Genomic DNA, 11,846 nt, shown 5'->3' with positions numbered 1-11,846 from the left:
TAGTGGACCACAAATACTGGTAAGCACTGTTTCACTAATGTGTTTGAAATAGGCTTGGCCTGTTTTATGATAATGCATAAACCTTTATTTTTAGTTTCACAGATGTCTTCATAGGGTGGCCCGGACGGTCCCATGATGCAAGGGTTCTCGCCAACTCCGATCTTTACAGTATTGCTGAGGACAAGCTTGGTGGATGGCTTTTCCCTCGAGAGGTAAGATTATTTACTACTTAAACTAATGTTCGCCCATAAACCAATAGTCAAGTTTTACCCCTGTAATAATATTAATGTTTTATTAACAGAAATCAGTGATCGTACATGGTGTGGACATCTCGGTCCACCTCATTGGTGATGCAGCATACCCATTACAGCGCTGGCTAATGAAGGGCTACACCCAGCATGTTCACTTATCCCCCGAACAGACATCATATACCCATGCCCTAAGTTCGGCCCGTATGGCAGTGGAGAATGCGTTTGGGCGTTTAAAAGGACGCTGGCGCTGCCTCATGAAGAGGGATGATGTGGACTTGAAAATAATGCAAGATATAGTAGCAGCCTGCAGCATTCTCCATAACATATGTGAGATTCAAAAGGAAAACTTTCTCCCCGAGTGGAATGTACATGATCATGGGGCGGGGGTCACTGTACATGATGCACCAGGCAGGGTGGTGGTGGTGGTGGTGGGTGGGGGGGGCATGAAGCTGCCAGCGAGTGCATAAGGGCCACCATTGCAGCTAATCTTCAAACAATGTTGCAGTAGAGAAGACAGACAAGTTTTTGTGTGCAAACAATTTTTGTTTATTTTGTTTTTTAGTTATAAAAATTTGGTTCAAAAGTTATGTTATTATATGTTTTCTTTTAAACAGTTGGCACACATTTTCTGAGGTAACAATATAAAATATTTAAGTGCAAACATGACACTGTAAAATTCCACATAACGCAAGGGGTCTTCAACATGTGTCCCTCCAGCTGTTGTGGAACAACATGTACCAGCATGTGTTGCTATGTGTTTCCACAACAGCTAGAGGGCCACATGGTGAAGACACCTGCCCTGAGGTAACAGTATAAAAGAGTAAAGTGCAAACAGGGCACTCTGTAAAAAAAAAAACCTAATGTTTGGTTTGGCAGGTATCGGGGTACCCCCAATATTTGGATCACACTGCAGCACATTTTCTGAGGTAACAATATAAAAGGTAGCCCCAATATCTGGATCCCACTGCCTATTATCTGAGGTAACAATATAAAAGTTTAAAGTGCCAACAGGGCACTCTGTAAAATCAAAATAATGTTTGGATTTGTAGGTATCAGGGTTGAGGATACAGTGCAAACAGAACATTAAAACACAAACATTGTTTTATCACCCACTGCTCTAAGGCAGTTGTCTATATACCCGATATTCTGAGGATTGCGGGATTTGTGTTGGGGGATTTGAGGGAGGCTCATAGTTGTATGGACCATATGGGTGCTGTGGGTAGGCTGTGTCTTGCTGTTGTGCTTGTGTGGTATTCCCTATGGTACGTGCAAACGTGCGTTCAAAAAATGTAATCTGCCTATCATGCATGGTCATTAACTGCCTCATAAAAGTTTGATGCATTTCTTTTTCTGACGCAAGAAATCTCTCAAGCCGTGCATCTTCCTGGGCATTGAGCTCACTATCCGCCTCACGCAGGTGATCCACGATAATGGACTTCATTGCTCTGACCGCTGTGGAATGTTGTAGACTGTGAAGGGGATGAAACAGAATGTAAGCAACAATATAAAAATAGCAGTGGTAGCATATACGTGTTTGTGGCCTTCTCCCACCTGCACACTAGCTATACTCTGCAACATTACCATGATTCTATTAACAAATAGCAGTGGTAGCATATACGTGTTTGTGGCCTTCTCCCACCTGCACACTAGCTATACTCTGCAACATTACCATGCCTTTACATAGATTTTGTACAGGGACTGCTGCAACTGTATTTGTAATGGTAATACTTACTATTTGAGCGCAAAGTCGTGGTCTTGGGTGGTTGCGACTTGCGACGTCTCCGCTTGAGACTGTGGTACGTCCTCAATAGTGGCACTGATGGAATTATCATTGACGGTCTAGTCTTCGAAACTGCTGTCCGATATAAGCAGCGGGGATGATGGGCTGCATTGTGAGCTGGGAAGGCTGTGCTGTGTTTCGTCACAGTCCTCGTCGACTGACATCTGGCGACTGGCAGAGCTGGATGACGATAGTTCTATGGGATTTGTTATTGCAGTTTTGCCGAAGATACTATAGCATAGGTCATAATATGCCCATTCCATACGCCCAGCACCACTTTTCTTGCGGTTATGGTCGTTCACTTTGGGGAATTGTCTGCGTAGTGCCTTCAATTTTTTAACGACTTGTTGCCGGGTTTTTTGGATGCCCCTTTCTGCCAGCATAAGGGATATGTTCTTGTAAACGATAGCATCCTTAACTGTTCCAGTCACCTGCCTTCTAATTTCTTCCTCTCCCCGAATATTAAGCAGCTCTTTGATCTCTGTGTCTGACCAGGTATGGCTAGCCATGTTGCTGTGCTGGAGCTTCTGCTGCTGTATATTGTCTGTTTGTTTGGAAGCTGCTGCAATAAAAATATCTGTATGTACCCAGCGTGACTTCAGAGTGTTTTGTTTGCAAGCTGCCTCAATGCCTGCATGTGCCCAGCGTAGTGTTGTAGCTGCTGCAATAGATGTGCATCCGCATTTTTTGCTGCTGCGGTGCCTGCATGTTCCCAGCGTGTCTCCCAGGGATGACATCATCTTCCAGTGCCCCAGAAGCACCAATCAGCGTCTCAGAGCGTTACTTGGGTCTGAAAACACGTGTAATGACCGTTTCCACTGCACCGTTATCCGTGTCATTACCGTGTTCTACCCAGGTAAATAGCCGGGTAGGATTCCCGGGTCACTCAACCCGTGTTGACCCGTTTCCACCTACTAAAAACCTGTGTCTATGCGCGCCCCCATGCAAAAACACGGGTAAAAACAGCTAGTGGAAAAGGGGTATATGTGCACTTGAAGTGAAATAGGATCTATCCTTTAGATTTTAAAGACACAGTCACTGGATGTAGATTGGTTATGAGATACCAGAAATCCCGTGTATTACCCAGCAAGACAAGAGAGTTTTATCCTGTCCATGCAAACTGTTTGATCCCTGCTGGCAAGTATTCCTCGCTGCGAGAGTGTAGGCAAACAGTGGATCCAGGATTTAAAGTGTCCTCACAATATTCACACTAATCCAGATGATGATGTTCTTACAGTAGGTACTTGTTTTATGGCTCAACACGTTTCAATCTGGAAGTGCCCACATCTTCCTCAGGAGCATATAGTTAGGCTTGGCATATGGCTGCCATTTATAGCTCTCAGATTGTGTCATAGATGTCAGGTGTGTTGAATAAAGCAACCAAAACACAATTAGACTTAATGAAAATGTAGCACTGCATAGAAGGCAATCACATCTATATATACAGTAATTATTATTTCTCTAACGTCCTAGAGGATGCTGGGGTCCACATTAGTACCATGGGGTATAGACGGGTCCACCAGGAGCCATTGGCACTTTAAGAGTTTAAGAGTGTGGGCTGGCTCCTCCTTCTATGCCCCTCCTACCAGACTCAGTTTAGAAAATGTGCCCGGAGGAGCCGGTCACAGCTAGGGGAGCTCACCTGAGCTTTCCTAATAAAGTTTAGTTTTAGAGTTTTTTATTTTACAGGGAGGCTGCTGGCAACAGCCTCCCTGCAGCGTGGGAGTAAGGGGGAGAGCAGTGTCCGCCCTCCGGGGTCTGAGCCACTGACTCCGTTGACTGGACACTGAGCTCAAGAGGAGCTGATCGCTCTCCGCCGCAGGGGAACCGCTCACCCCAGCAGTATGCCGCCGACCCCTTACAGAGCTGAAGAAAGTTTTGAGTTAGTCACCGACCCCCCTAGCAAGCAGGGGGCCGGTGTGAAGATGGTGGCAACAGGGGTTGGAGCGCAGTATTAACCGCGCTCCAGGATGGTTCCAGAGGCACACTGTGCGGCGCTGTGAGGGGCGCCCTGGTCCATCGCCTACCCCACACCATTGGTCAGCAAGCCTGTCGGGCCCCAGGTATCCCAGACAGCACAACTCCTCAGACCATTTTCAAACTCAGATGAGCGGGAAGACAGCGCCATAAAGGGGGCGGCTCTTCTCCTCAGAGCGGACCCTGCAGCATTTCAGCGCCATTTTACTGCATGCTGTTTGCTGAAGAAAGATCCTGGTCCCTCCACAGCAGCTCCAGATTACTGTAACGGTATTAGGGGGTTGTAGAAGGGAGGGGAGGCTAATTGTTTGACTGTGTGTCCTATTAAGGTGCACAAGTCAGCGCTGGTAAGGGGGTTTCTCCTGTTGTTAAGCGCTGGTGTGGGTTGGCTCCAATCTCTGTCTCTCTCTTGCCATTCTTGGGGGGGAAACTCTGTCTTACCCCATCCTGTGTGTGTGTGGTGTGTTTGGTGGTCACCAGCAGCAATGTTCAGGGATACAGTGTCATATGCTGCAGAGGATTTATCCTCCCAGGATGATCCCATTCCATGTAATCAGGTTAGCACTGGTTTAATACAGATTCCAGCAAGGAAACCAGAGTGGTTTTCCTCTATCAGGACTTGTATTACTCAGATTTCTGACAGAGTTACCAGTAATGAGTCGGCATCCCAGGTATTGCAGTCCTCTATGGCTGTGTGGCCCTTGTCAGGTACCTCAGGTCACCCCTCTATATACCCCCACAAACATGCTCTTGTGCAGGTAACACAAGATGACACAGATACCGATTCTGACACTACAGATGGTGATGGGGATGTATTGCGGGGGTCCGCATCTCTTGCAAGGGGGGTGCAGTTGTTGATAGAGGCTATCAGGGATGTGTTAAATGTTAATGATACCACACCTGAGCAGGTTGAGGAGGCTTTCTTCACGGAAAACAAGAAAGCCTCGCTAACCTTCCCTACATCAAAAGAGCTGAATGCTGTATTTGAAAAGGCCTGGGTGAATCCTGAAAAGAAGTTTCAGATCCCTAAGAGGATTCTGGTAGCTTTTCCTTTCCCTGAGGAGGATAGGAAAAAATAGGATTTTGGTTACCTTACCTACCGGTAAATCCTTTTCTTGTAGTCCGTAGAGGATGCTGGGGTCCACATTAGTACCATGGGTATAGACGGGTCCACCAGAAGCCATTGGCACTTTAAGAGTTTGAGAGTGTGGGCTGGCTCCTCCCTCTATGCCCCTCCCACCAGACTCAGTTTAGAAACTGTGCCCGAGGAGACGACACACTTCGAGAGAAGGATTATACACAGATAATGGTGAGATTCATACCAGCTCACACATACAAGGCACGTCAAGTCAACTAGCTTGAACTACTCAGCAACAGCTGAAACATTACTTACCAAGTAACAATGCAGTACTCAACTAAAATGAAGTTGTACTGAACCAAATAACATTTGCAGGAGAACAAAGCGCTGGGCGGGCGCCCAGCATCCTCTATGGACTACGAGAAAAGGATTTACCGGTAGGTAACCAAAATCCTATTTTCTCTTACGTCCTAGAGGATGCTGGGGTCCACATTAGTACCATGGGGATGTACCAAAGCTCCCAGAATGGGAGGGAGAGCGCGGAGGCTCCTGTAGAACTGATTGACTGAACTTCAGATCATCAGAGGCCAAAGTATTGAACTTGTAAAACTTTACAAACGTGTTCGACCCAGACCAAGTTGCAGCTCGGCAAAGTTGCACTGCCGAGACACCCCAGGCAGCCGCCCAGGAAGACCCCACCTTACGAGTAGAGTGGGCCTTAACAGATTTTGGACACGGCAGCCCTGCCATAGAATAAGCGTGCTGGATAGTGAACCTAATCCAGCGAGAAATAGTCTGCTTAGAAGCTGGACACCCAATTTTCTTGGGATCATAGAGGACAAAGAGTCCAACTTTCTGTGACGAGAAGTTCTCTTCACATATATCTTCAGAGCCCTTATGATATCCAAGGACTTTGATGTAATTGAGGAGTCAGTAGCCCCTGGTACCACAATAGGTTGGTTGATGCGAAATGCCGACACAACCTTCGGAAGAAACTGCTGACAAGTCCAGAGCTCAGCTCTATCTTTGTGGAAGATCAAGTAAGGGCTTTTACAGGATAAAGCCCCCAGCTTGGACACACGTCTAGCAGAAGCCAAGGCCAACAAAGTGACCGCCTTCCATGTAAGAAATTTGACCTCTACCTCCTGTAGAGGTTCAAACCAATCTGACTGGAGGAACTGCTACACCACGTTAAGGTCCCAAGGCGCCGTAGGCGGTACAAAGGGAGGTTGGATATGAAGAACTCCCTTCAAAAAGGTCTGAACCTCAGGGAGGACAGCCAATTGTTTCTGAAAGAAAATGGATAGGGCTGAAATCTGGACCTTCACAGAACCCAAAGTCAGGTCCATATCTACTCCTGCTTGCAGAAACAGGAGGAAACGTCCCAGTTGAAATTCCACTGTAGGAAACTTCTTGGACTCACACCAAGAGACATATTTCTTCCAAATATGATGGTAATGTTTAGACGTTACCCCTTTCCTAGCTTGTATGAGGGTTGGAATAACCTTCTTCGGAATGCCCTTCCGAGCAAGAATCAGGCGCTCAACTTCCATGCCGTCAAACGTAGCCGCGGTAAGTCTTGATAGGCAAACATCCCCTGCTGCAGCAGGTCCTCCCAAAGAGGAAGATGCCTCTGCTCTTCTTGCAGTAGATTCAGAAGGTCCGCGTACCAAGCCCTTCTTGGCCAGTCTGGGGCAATGGGGATCACTTGAACCCTTGTTCTTCTTATGAGCTTTAGGATTCTTTGGATGAGTGGGAGTGGTGGAAACACGTACACTGACTGGAACACCCATGGAGACACCAGGGCATCCACTGCCACTGCCCATGGGTCCCTCGACCTGGAACAATAACGTTGAAGCTTCTTGTTGAGATGAGAGGCCATCATGTCTATTTGGGGTAAACCCCAAAGATCTGTTATTTCCTTGAACACCTCCGGATGGAGTCCCCACTCTCCTAGATGGAGATCGTGTCTGCTGAGGAAGTCTGCTTCTCAGTTTTCTACTCCCAGAATGAAGATGGCTGACAGCGCTAACGCGTGCTTTTCTGTCCAGAGGAGTATTCTTGTCACCTCTAACATTGCCGCTCTGCTCTTCGTTCCGCCTTGTCAGTTTATGTAATCCACTGTTGTTACGTTGTCCGACTGCACTTGAATGGCCCGATTTCTCAGAAGAGGGGCCGCCTGAAGAAGACCGTTGTAGACAGCTCTTAGTTCCAGGATGTTGATATGCAGGCCGGCTTCCAGGCTTGACCACCGTCCTTGGAAGGTTACTCCTTGAGTGACTGCTCCCCAGCCCCGAAGGCTCATATCCGTGGTAAGAAGGACCCAGCCCTGAATCCCGAACCTGCGTTACTCCAGAAGGTGAGGCAATTGGAGCCACCAGAGGAGTGAAATCCTGGCCTTTGGCGACAGACGAATTCTCTGGTGCATGTGGAGGTGAGATCCCGACCATTTGTCCAGGAGATCCAGTTGGAAGGTCCGAGCGTGGAACCTCCCATACTGGAAAGCCTTGTAAGAGGCCGCCATCTTTCCCAATAGGCGAATGTATTGATGAACCGACACCCGGGGTGGCTTCAGAACACACCGGACCATGGCTTGTATCACCAACACCTTTTCCTGCGGAAGAAACACTCTCTGCACTTCCGTATCCAGGATCATTCCCAGAAATGACAACCTCTGAGTTGATTCCAAATGTGACTTTGGAGGGTTCAGAATCCAACCGTGACTCTGGAGCAGTCACGTTGTGAGAACAATGGACTGCTGCAGCCTCTCCTTGGACGATGCCTTTATCAGCAGGTTGTCCAGATATGGAATTATGTTCACACCCTGCTTGCAGAGGAGAATCATCATTTCCGCCATCACCTTGGTAAACACTCTCAGTGCTGTGGAGAGGCCGAATGGCAGTGCCTGGAACTGGAAATGATAGTGCAGCAATGTGAAGTGGAGATAAGCCTGATGCGGCAGCCAGATCGGAATGTGGAGGTACGCATCCTTGATATCTTGGGATACCAGGAATTCCCCTTTTTCCAGACCTAATATCACCGCCCTGAGAGACTCCATCTTGAACTTGAACTCCTTTAGAAAGGGGTTCAACGATTTTAGGTTCAGAATGGGCGTGACCGAACTATCCGGTTTTGGTGCCACGAAAAGGTTTGAATAGTAACCATTGTTCAGCATGTGAGGTGGTACTGGCACAATGACCTGTGCCTCTACCAGGTTTTGGACAGCGCCTTGTAGTACAGTGCTGTCCTCCAACAGAGTTGGGAAGCCTGACTTGAAAAAGCGATGAGGAGGGAGACTTTGAAATTCCAGCCTGTATCCCTGAGACACCCTGGGATCCAGGCCGAACGATACCCAGACATGACTGAAGTGTCTGAGTCTCACTCCCACTGGCCCCACCACAGGGGCGTGCAGTCCACCGTCATGCGGATGACTTTGGCGTACCTGATGCAGGCTTTTGTTCCTGGGAAGCTGCAGCGGCAGGTTTGTTGGACTTAACCCGACCTCCCCTAAAGAAGGTATTGGAAGTTCTCGATTTCTAGGCTTGTTAGGCCGAAAGGACTGCATTGCAGATGAAAAGAAAGATTTCTTCGGAGCAGGTGCTGCTGAGGGAAGAAACGGAGACTTACCCGCTGTAGCGGTGGATATCCACGCATCTAGAGCTTCCCCAAAGACAGCCTGACCTGTATAGGGTAGGGACTCCACACTTCTTCTGTATTCCACGTCGGCCGACCACTGGCGCAGCCACAGTCCCCGACAAGCTGAAACAGACATGGAAGATATTCCGGCAGCCATGGAACCCAGGCCTTTCATGGATTCTACCATAAAACCTGCAGAATCATGTATGTTGTGTAAATACAATGCAACGTCATCCCTATCCATCGTACCCAAATCCTCAAGTAAGGTAGCCGACCACTTTACTATTGCCTTTGCAATCCATGCAGTAGCAATAGTGGGACGTAATATGGCCCCTGAAGCAGTGTACATTGATTTAAGCGTGTTATCAATATTCCTATTAGCCGGCTCCTTTAAGGCGGTAGATGCTGGAACAGGTAAAACCACCTTCTTTGAGAGTCTGGACACAGAGGCGTCAACACTCGGCGGGTTTTCCCATTTTTTCCTATCCTCCTCAGGGAAAGGAAATGCCACCTGGACCCTTTTACGGATCTGGAATTTTTTCTCAAAGATAGCATTCAATTCCTTTGACGCAGGGAAGGTTAGCGAGGCTTTTTTATTTTCAGTGAAAAAAGCCTCCTCAACCTGCTCAGGTGTGGTATCATTAACATTTAACACATCCCTAATAGCCTCTATCAACAATTGCACCCCCTTTGCAAGAGATGCGGACCACCGCAACACATCCCCATCACCATCTGTAGTGTCAGAATTGGTATCCGTGTCGTCTTGTGTGACATGCACAAGCGCACGTTTGTGGGGGTATATAGCGGGACGTCCTGAGGTTCCAGAACCAGGCCATACTGTCATAGAGCTCTGTAATACCTGGGTTGCAGATTCATTACTTGCAACCCTGTCGGAAATCTGAGAAATCCAAGATTTGATAGAGGAAAACCACTCTGGTTCCCTTGCTGGTATCTGTGCTAAACCAGTGCTATCCTGATTACATGGAATGGGATCATCCTGGGAGGATAAATCCTCTACAGCATATGACACAGTGTCCCTGGACATAGCTAAAGGAGACCATCAAACACTCCACATACACCGGTGGGGGCAGACAGAGTTTCCCCCCCAAGAATGGCAAGAGAGACACAGAGATCGGATCCAACCCACACACAGCGCTTTCAGCAAAGGGAGACCCGTTGTCAGCGCAGACTGTGTCCCTTAATAGGAGATACAGTCGGTTTACAGCCTCCCCTCCCCTTTCTACAGCCCCTTGGTACCGTGTACTGACAGTTATAGCTGACAGTTGGAGCTGCTGTGGAGGGACCTGTTCTTCCATCCAGCGCTGTGCAGGCAGGAAAATGGCGCTGGAACGCTGCTGGGTCCGCTCTGAGAACCTCTGCCCCCTTAATGGCGCTGTCTTCTCGCTTTTCATAGATTATACTGGCCTGAGGTAAAACTTGCTGGCTGAGATCCGCGGACCCCGACAGACTTGTGGACCAGTGTGGGGGTAAGCGCTGGCTCAGGGCCGCACCATGTGCCTCTAAACCAGGGGTGGGGAACCTTTTTTCTACCGAGGGCCATTTGGATATTTATAAAATCCTTCGGGGGCCATACAAAAATTCTCAACTTAAAAAATGACCCTGCCCTCCAGTAGGTCTGCCCCTTAGCTGTAAAAAAATGGGTGTGGCCAGTTAAAATGGGACGTGATACACATATGCCCCCAATAGTGCAGTGCCAGATCCACAATTGCCCCCACAGTGCCAGGTATACAAATGCCCCCACAGTGCCAGGTATACAGATGCCCCCAGAGTGCCAGGTATACAAATGCCCCTCACAGTGCCAGGTATACAGATGTCCCCACAGTGCCAGGTATACAAATGTCCCTCACAGTGCCAGGTATACAGATGCCACCACAGTGCCAAGTATACAGATGCCCCCAGAGTACCAGGTATACAGATGCCCCTCACAGTGCCAGGTATACAGATGCCCCCACAGTGCCAGGTATACAGATGCCCCCCACAGTGCTAGGTATACAAATGTCCCCACAGTGCCAGGTATACAAATGCCCCTCACAGTGCCAGGTATACAAATGCCCCTCACAGTGCCAGGTATACAGATGCCCCCACAGTGCCAGGTATACAGATTCCCCCACAGTGCCAGGTATACAAATGCTCCTCACAGTGCCAGGTATACAGATGTCCCCACAGCGCCAGGTATACAAATGCCCCCCACAGTGCCAGGTATACAGATGTCCCCACAGTGCCAGGTATACAGATGCCCCCACAGTGCCAGGTATACAGATGCCCCCACAGTGCCAGCTATACAAATGCCCCTCACAGTGCCAGGTATACAGATGTCCTCACAGTGCCAAGTATACAGATGTCCCCACAGTGCCAGGTATACAGATTCCCCCCCCCCCCGTGCTGCTTACCACTCCTTTCTGCGGGATACGGAGGAGAGCGCGGCTATGTTGGGTGGCGGGAGCCAATTAGAGCTCGCGGACCGGCAGCCGCGGCTCCTGATTGGCTGCCGGTCTGCGAGCTCTGATTGGCTCACTAACCGGCGGCTGGTTTAAAGTCCTACACGCCGCCGCTCCCACCCGACAGCCGCGCTCTCCTCCCAGTTCTGACAGCTGAGACACGCTGCCGCCGGACTGAACGGCGGCGTGTCTTATTGAGAGAAGCGTGTGGGCCTTGGATGTTGTGAGGGCTCTGAAGATTTATGTGAAGAGAACTTCTCGTCACAGGAAGTCGGACTCTTTGTTTGCCCTATACGATCCCAAGAAAATTGGGTGTGCTGCTACTAAGCAGTCTATTTCTCGCTGGATTAGGTTCACTATCCAGCATGCCTATTCTACGGCAGGACTGCTGTGTCCAAAATCTGTTAAGGTTCACTCTACTTGTAAGGTGGGGTCTTCCTGGGTGGCTGCCCGGGGTGTCTTGGCAACGCAGCTTTGCCGAGCGGCAACTTGGTCTGGGTCGAACACGTTTGCAAGGTTCTACAAGTTCGATACTTTGGCCTCAGATGATCTGAAGTTCGGTCAATCAGTTCTACAGGAGCCTCCGCGCTCTCCCTCCCGTTCTTGGAGCTTTGGTACATCCCCATGGTACTAATGTGGACCCCAGCATCCTCTAGGACGTAAGA

General features: G+C 48.9%; 1 long non-coding RNA gene across 1 annotated transcript in view; it reads left to right on the top strand.

Moving 5' to 3' along the window:
- Positions 1–9,878: 9,878 nt before the first annotated feature.
- LOC134943617 (uncharacterized) overlaps positions 9,879–11,846 on the top strand; it is a 32,725-nt gene continuing 30,757 nt past the window's right edge. The window contains exon 1 of the long non-coding RNA XR_010181638.1: positions 9,879–10,209. This is a non-coding gene — a long non-coding RNA (uncharacterized LOC134943617). The remainder of the gene's footprint in view (positions 10,210–11,846) is intronic.

Source organism: Pseudophryne corroboree, chromosome 7 (assembly GCF_028390025.1).
Source record: "Pseudophryne corroboree isolate aPseCor3 chromosome 7, aPseCor3.hap2, whole genome shotgun sequence".
Taxonomy (NCBI): Eukaryota; Metazoa; Chordata; class Amphibia; order Anura; family Myobatrachidae; genus Pseudophryne; species Pseudophryne corroboree.
The sequence above is the reverse complement of the archived record's forward strand: the minus strand, read 5'-3'. Positions and strand labels throughout refer to the sequence as shown.